We start from the raw sequence: 6,494 nt of genomic DNA, 5'->3' as shown, positions 1-6,494 counted from the left end.
GAAGAAAAATATGTGTATTACATAAGCTTTGTTCAGGTATGAATTGTAGTGCTGTTAGCCTTGAGTTCAATGTTAATGAATCAAAAATTTGATTCATACATCAAGAAAATGGAAAGGGAAATTTGCCAATCCAGACATGAGGCTGCTCCATAAAGTGCTAAAGTGACATCCAGAGTGCGTGAGGAAGATGTGGAAAAGCGGCTGTTTGTGGATTCATAAGATGACAACTGATTATAAAAGGTGTGGTGGAAAGCGTTGTTTTGAGGCTGAAAGCAAAAGAAATTTACGTCATGTTACCCAAGGTCAGAAAAATGTGAAGCCCTTCTCTGCTAGCGCTGGCTAACTTGCACATTTCAAAAGGTGACAAGATATGAATAGTGTTAAGCTTACAAGTGAGGCAAGTTCTGCAGATCAGGAGGCTGCAGAAGAATTTAAACAATACTTGCTAAGTGATATACAGGAAAAGGGTATGTGGAAGAGCAGGTTTTTAGTGCTGTTGAAATTGGCTTATTTTACAAGGACATTTGCAAAAAGAACTTACATAAGGCAAATGGCCTCCAAAGCCCCTGGGCTTTAAATCATTCCAGAATTATGCAACCCTACTTTTGTGCACCAATGCCAAGAGTGACTTTTTTTCTTTTTATTTTTTAAATTATGAAAGTATGATAACACTTGGAAAATACAGAACAAACTTACATATATTTCCACTATTAATATATATTACAATTGTTTTAAAGTAGATGAATTAAGAATTTAGTTGGAATTTCATTATCAAACTCAAAAATTAATAGAATGAATATATAGGGAAGACAAGGATATAGTAAACGTGAAAAGCACTATGAGCCTATTCAACATTAAGATTTATACAATTTTCACACATTAGGATACAAATTCAAGGTCCCATATACTATAAACTAGGAAACACTGTAACATATCCAAGGACATAAAGCAAGGTGCAAAAATTTAATGGTCCAAAGGTACTGAAATCATACAGTCTATTCTCTTATCATTGTGGAATTATGTTAGAAATCAATATCAAAAGGTACTTAAAACTAACCCACATATGTTCAACTGCAATGTGGTATTTTTCAAGAGACTTCTTTAACTTAGCCATTGAAAGCTTCGATAGAAGACGGAAAAAACACAGAGGGTGATTGCAGGGAAGCATTTAAAATGAGAAATTAACAGCAAAATTGGAAATTAGTATCAAAGATGCTTTATCCCATGCATTTCAAAATTAAATGTCCAATTTTAAATGATGGATGTATCTAAGATGCCATACAAGGAAAATTAGAAAATATTGATCATAGAATAAAAATGAAGAGAATTTACCAGAATTTGTTCCCTGCAGCTGAAGCTGCTCAATGCAATTAAATGCAATGTGGAGTCTTGAATATGGTATGGAAAAAAACAATGGATGATAGCATAAAATTTTGTGTAATTTGAAAACATGTACAAAATATCGTAGCATGTTAATTTCCTGTTTTTAAAAAAAAACATACTATTTCTTATAGGTTTCAAGCCTCAATTCAAATTTTTTTTAAATCACCAATAGACTGTTAGCAGAAATACTAGATGCCAGAATACATGGAACTATATCAAAGTTTTGACTGAATGTAAATTAGAAATCTAGCATTCTATTCATACTAAGACAAACAAGTGGAATCAAAATGTGATAAACTTTTAGCTATGCAAAAAGTCTTAAGTTTTCTAAAATGTTATACATACTATTTACATATATGTATATAAAAGCTTTTCTACTATGCTTCATGAACTTTGAGAGAGAACAGCAACAAAAGAGATGGAGAAATTGGGAACCATCAACAAAATGAAAAGGGGGCACTGAATATGAAATAGAAGATGTGAAATGAACTGGATAAAAGTAAAACATCATACACAGTCCAGTTGTTTTTAAACATGTCTGCTCATTAGAAACACATCTGAAGCTCTGGAGACAAAAAGCAATGCCTGGGCATTTCCATTTTTCAAAAAATTGCAAGATAATTCCGGATTTTAAAAAGTGATTTCATGTTTTTCTGTTAAATGGTAGTTTCAGTGATAAAGAATTCTATTTTCTGTTGACCAATCACAATACAATGGTATGAAGCAAATTAGTTACATAATCACAATAGTAAAAGCTGTTTTTCAGTTTTCAAAATCAATAGCCATACAAAAAAGATAGGATACTTAGAATTGTAAGCCATAATGGAAATGATTAACCTAACAATATAAAATTATTACATACAATTTGGGAGTTTTAGTAGAGTGATGTGTTAAGTGGAGGTTCACATGCACGTTTTCACCCAACCATCCAGTCTCTATTTTTTGGTTAGTGTATTTAACCTATTTACATTTAAGATAACTACAATTTATATTTAAGGTTAAGTTCTGTAATCAAATCCGGGTCGCCATCAAAGTCAGATTCCCTGGGGATACCCAGTCCCTTGGCTGGATCCCCATTCTGGGAAGCCTGCCGTGGGGCTCAGAACCTTTACAATAGTGGGAGAACATCTTTGGTGTTAGCGTTCTCCAGTATCTGGGTCACTCACCTGGCGAGTGTGGAATCTGATTTTATCATGATTGCGTAACCCCTACCATCTTGTTGCGGCTTCTTTGGACATGGAGTACGAGGGCAACTTCAAGTGCAAACCCCTACTGGTGTAGAGGGCTTCAATTTCACCAGCACTTGACCTTCCCGGGAAAAGTGTGAACCATTTGCAGTCCATTGGAGGTGGAACAAAAAAGGCTGGATGACATCTGATTGATTCCACAGCTGTTTCAAACCAGAAGTTGAATACTATCTCTAGGGCAACTTTGGCTTCAAGATTTTGTTAAATTTTGGATAATGCCCTAGTCCACTGCTGTGAAGAACTCAAAAATGCCCACCCCTATGTATAAGTTCTTTTCACGCCCCCAAATACTAAGTCTCTCATCCAGCCCCTGGATCAGGGCATAATAAATGTCTTCAAGGCACAGTACACAAGGGAGCTTTGTAACAAGGCTTTCGAAGCTCTCAAAGCCAACAAGGAAACTACCGTGATGGACGAACTACTGGAAGTCAGTCACTATACCCAATGTGATTATGTTGGCACAGCCTGGGACACCAAGCACGAGCCTGTTAACTGTTGGGAAAATGTTTGGCCAGGCTGTGTGGAAAATTTCGAAGGCTTTGAAGGTGCTGCAGAAAGAATGAAGAACAGTGTCAAAAACATAATGCATGCTGCACAGCAAGTAAGTGAAGGCTTTGGTGACATGAAGGAAAATGTGGAGGAAATTCTGGCAGAGACAGCAATAGACAGTGATGATAGTCAGCCGAAGAGTCCAGAATTGTCCCTCTTATAGCAGCAAAGTAACAGAATGGAACTCTGCCTTGAAACAAATTTTCAGTGACATGGAAGGGTATAACCCTATCCTTGATCGAAGCCTCAAATTTAAATCAACTTCCGGTGTGTTTGTCCCTTATGATGAGATGCTTAAAGACGTGAGGCAAAAAGCCAAGCAGACAGGACTGGCCCAGTCTCTGGAGCTACTTTAGGAGGGGAAAGTGCCAACTACATCAAGTCAGACCCAAAGCTCTGAGGCTGCACAGATGTCAGCCTGTCAGCCTCTTCATCATCTGCAGAATGAGTTCCACCTAGCTCTGCAGCATGCCAGGCTTCCCTGTCCTTCACTGTCTCCTGGAGCTTGCTCAGACTTGCATTCACTATCAGTGATGCCATCTAACTACGTCGTTCTCTGTCGCCCCTTTCTCCTCTTGCTCTTAGCCTTTGCCCTGCTTCATTTTGTAGGCCAAGGCCAAACTTGCCCGTGTACTCCAGGTTCTCTCTCAACTTCCTACTTTTGCACTCCAATCCCCTATGATGAAAAGGATCTTTTGGTGTTCTAGGTCTTGTAGGTCTTCATACAGTTGTTCAGATTCTTCCGCATTAGTGGTTGGGGCATAGACTTGGATTACTATGAAGCTGACTGGTTTGCCTTGGAAATAAACTGAGATCATTCTGTTGTTTTTGAGATTTCACCCAAGTACTGCGTTTCCGACTCTTGTTGACTATGAGGGCTACTCCATTTCCTCTAAGGGATATTTGCCCATAGTAAACGTAACGGTCATCTGAATTCTCCCATTCCTGTCCATTTTTGTTCACTAATTCCTCAAACTGTCAATCTTTAACCTGGCCATCTCCTGCTTGACCATGTCCAATTTACCTTGATTCAAGGGTCTAACATTCAAGGTATATACGCAATATTGTTCTTTATAGCATGACTTTACTTTTACCACCAGACACATCCACAACTGAGGTTTCCGCTTTCACCCATACTCTTTTTTCTGGAGCTATTTCTCCACTCAACAAGTGGTGAGAACCAAACCTTGAAGGTTGAACTGATACATGTCAACCTGCCACTCTCCCTCATCTGCAGAATAAGTTCCACCAACCTCTCCCTTGGTTTTGGTGGGCTAAGCCAAGGTCGAAAGGTTTGACCACACTGTGCACTGTATCATTATGCAGCCTGCAGCTCCATCAACACGAAAATGTTAGGTAATGCTTTGTAAAATGTTGAATGCTCAATCTTTCCTTTCCCAAGACTTTATTTGCATCACTAAACAGACTATGTCTCTATATGAATACTATATGTTTACTGTGAGTACTTTTACGTGTAATGTATGTCTGTAGTTTGTGTGTGTAAAACTGAGGGAAAGACAAAGCAGCACAATCTCAGTGTTGTACATAACATTGCTGTCATTCAAACAACTGTTTCATTATACATACAGCATGAGGCTTCCCAGATGGCGCTAGTAGTCAGGAGTCTACCTGCCAATGCAGGAGACTCAAGAAACATGGGTTTGATCCCTGGGTCGGGAAGATCCTCATGGAGGAGTAAATGGCAACTCACTCCAGTATTCTTGCCTGGGAAATCCCATGGGCAGAAGATGCTGGCAGGCTACAGCCTACGGGGTCACAAAGAGTCGGACACAAATGAAGCAACTTAGAACGCATGCATATACTGCTTATCATTATTTGCTACAAAGATTACATACAGCATCTTTCAACACAAACACACATAAAACAGGATTACGTACTGATCAGTTGACAAATATAGAAAGTCCAGAGTCCCACAGGTACCAACCCTGTACTTCCACTAACTGAACATATGTGGTGACCTTATAGACTGGAACTGCTTCATGCTGTTTCTACTGTTGTTTGTGGTGGGGGGAATACTCAATATATAAGCACTTAGAAGTTGAGTGTTTTCCAGTAATCTAGATTCCCAACTTCCTTTCAGAAACCAGAGAATCTGCCAACACAGGGCACGTAATCCCATCAAGCAGAAATAGGCTGAAACTGAGGAATCCCTTTAGACAAATGTCTCCAGTTGGGAAAAATACAAATCCCAACCCCCTATTAAGTTTCCTGGTTTGCTATTACCCTGTTGTCTTGGCAATAATTTATGGAGTCCTTCCTACCAAACTCAACATCTTTACCATCTCATCCACTATACTCTCTGTGCCCTGTCCAATCTTGGGTCATCACCTTTTTAGATATGAAAAGATCCTATTGGGAAACAATACTGAGGCTTCTGGCTGAACTCTGTATCCTACTGGGGTGCTAGAGACATTCTGTATCTTGATCAAAGTGCTACCACTTCACATGAGTAAAATTTTATCATACAAGATTTGTGCACTTTACAGTATACCTAAAACAAGGGAAAAAAAAGAATTGAAAGGGTAGGATCCTGCCAGACACTGTCTGTCTGCATTGCCTGGAACTGAAGCTGTTTCCTTGTAACTGTGGGATAAGCAACCAAATTGGACCATTCAATTTGCTGAAAGTGGCAGAGCAGAAACAGATTTAGGATGTCACAGAATACTGAGCCAACCTTAGAGCCTCTTCTCATTGGACCTACTACTGAAACGATACCTTTTTTCCCCCCACAAACTGTTACCAGTTTTCTGCTATCCCAGTGTGAAATACAGAAGTTTTTGATGTTAACATATAGTCCCGAAAGCTGAATTAATAAGACTCAAGAAGTAAGCAGTGTTTAATCAGATCTTTGGAAGAGAATGTTACTATAAACTAATAAGCTGAACCTAAAGGAAATACAAAAACACATTTTACAACTTTTTGCGACCCCATGGACTGAAGCACACCAGGCTCCTCTGTCATCCACTATATCTCCTGATGTTTGCTCAAAGTCATGTGTATTGAGTTGATGATACTATCTAACTATCTCATCATCTGCTGGCACATTCTTCTATTGCCTTCAATTCTTCCCAGTATCTCAGTCTTTTCCAATGAGTCATCTTTTCAAATCACATGGCCAAAGTATTGGAGCTTCACTTCAGCAACAGTCCTTGCAATGAATATGCAGCTGATTTCCTTTTGGATTAACTGGTTTGATCTCCTTGCGCTCCAAGCACTCTCAAGAGTCTTCTCTAAGTTATAAAAAAAATAAAATAAAAAGCTTAAAAAGTTAGAAAACCGTATTACAAATATTAA

The 6,494-nt window shown here is 38.7% G+C and overlaps 1 protein-coding gene across 1 annotated transcript in view; it reads right to left on the bottom strand.

The window, feature by feature from the left end:
• Positions 1 to 625: 625 nt before the first annotated feature.
• Positions 626 to 6,494, bottom strand: part of LOC102285333 (craniofacial development protein 2) — a 44,244-nt gene continuing 38,375 nt past the window's right edge. Inside the window, exon 10 of the mRNA XM_005894305.2 lies at positions 626 to 6,430. The gene's annotated coding sequence lies outside the window, so the exon portion shown is untranslated. The remainder of the gene's footprint in view (positions 6,431 to 6,494) is intronic.

The sequence above is a fragment of the Bos mutus genome, chromosome 18 (assembly GCF_027580195.1).
Source record: "Bos mutus isolate GX-2022 chromosome 18, NWIPB_WYAK_1.1, whole genome shotgun sequence".
Classification (NCBI taxonomy): Eukaryota; Metazoa; Chordata; class Mammalia; order Artiodactyla; family Bovidae; genus Bos; species Bos mutus.
The sequence above is the reverse complement of the archived record's forward strand: the minus strand, read 5'-3'. Positions and strand labels throughout refer to the sequence as shown.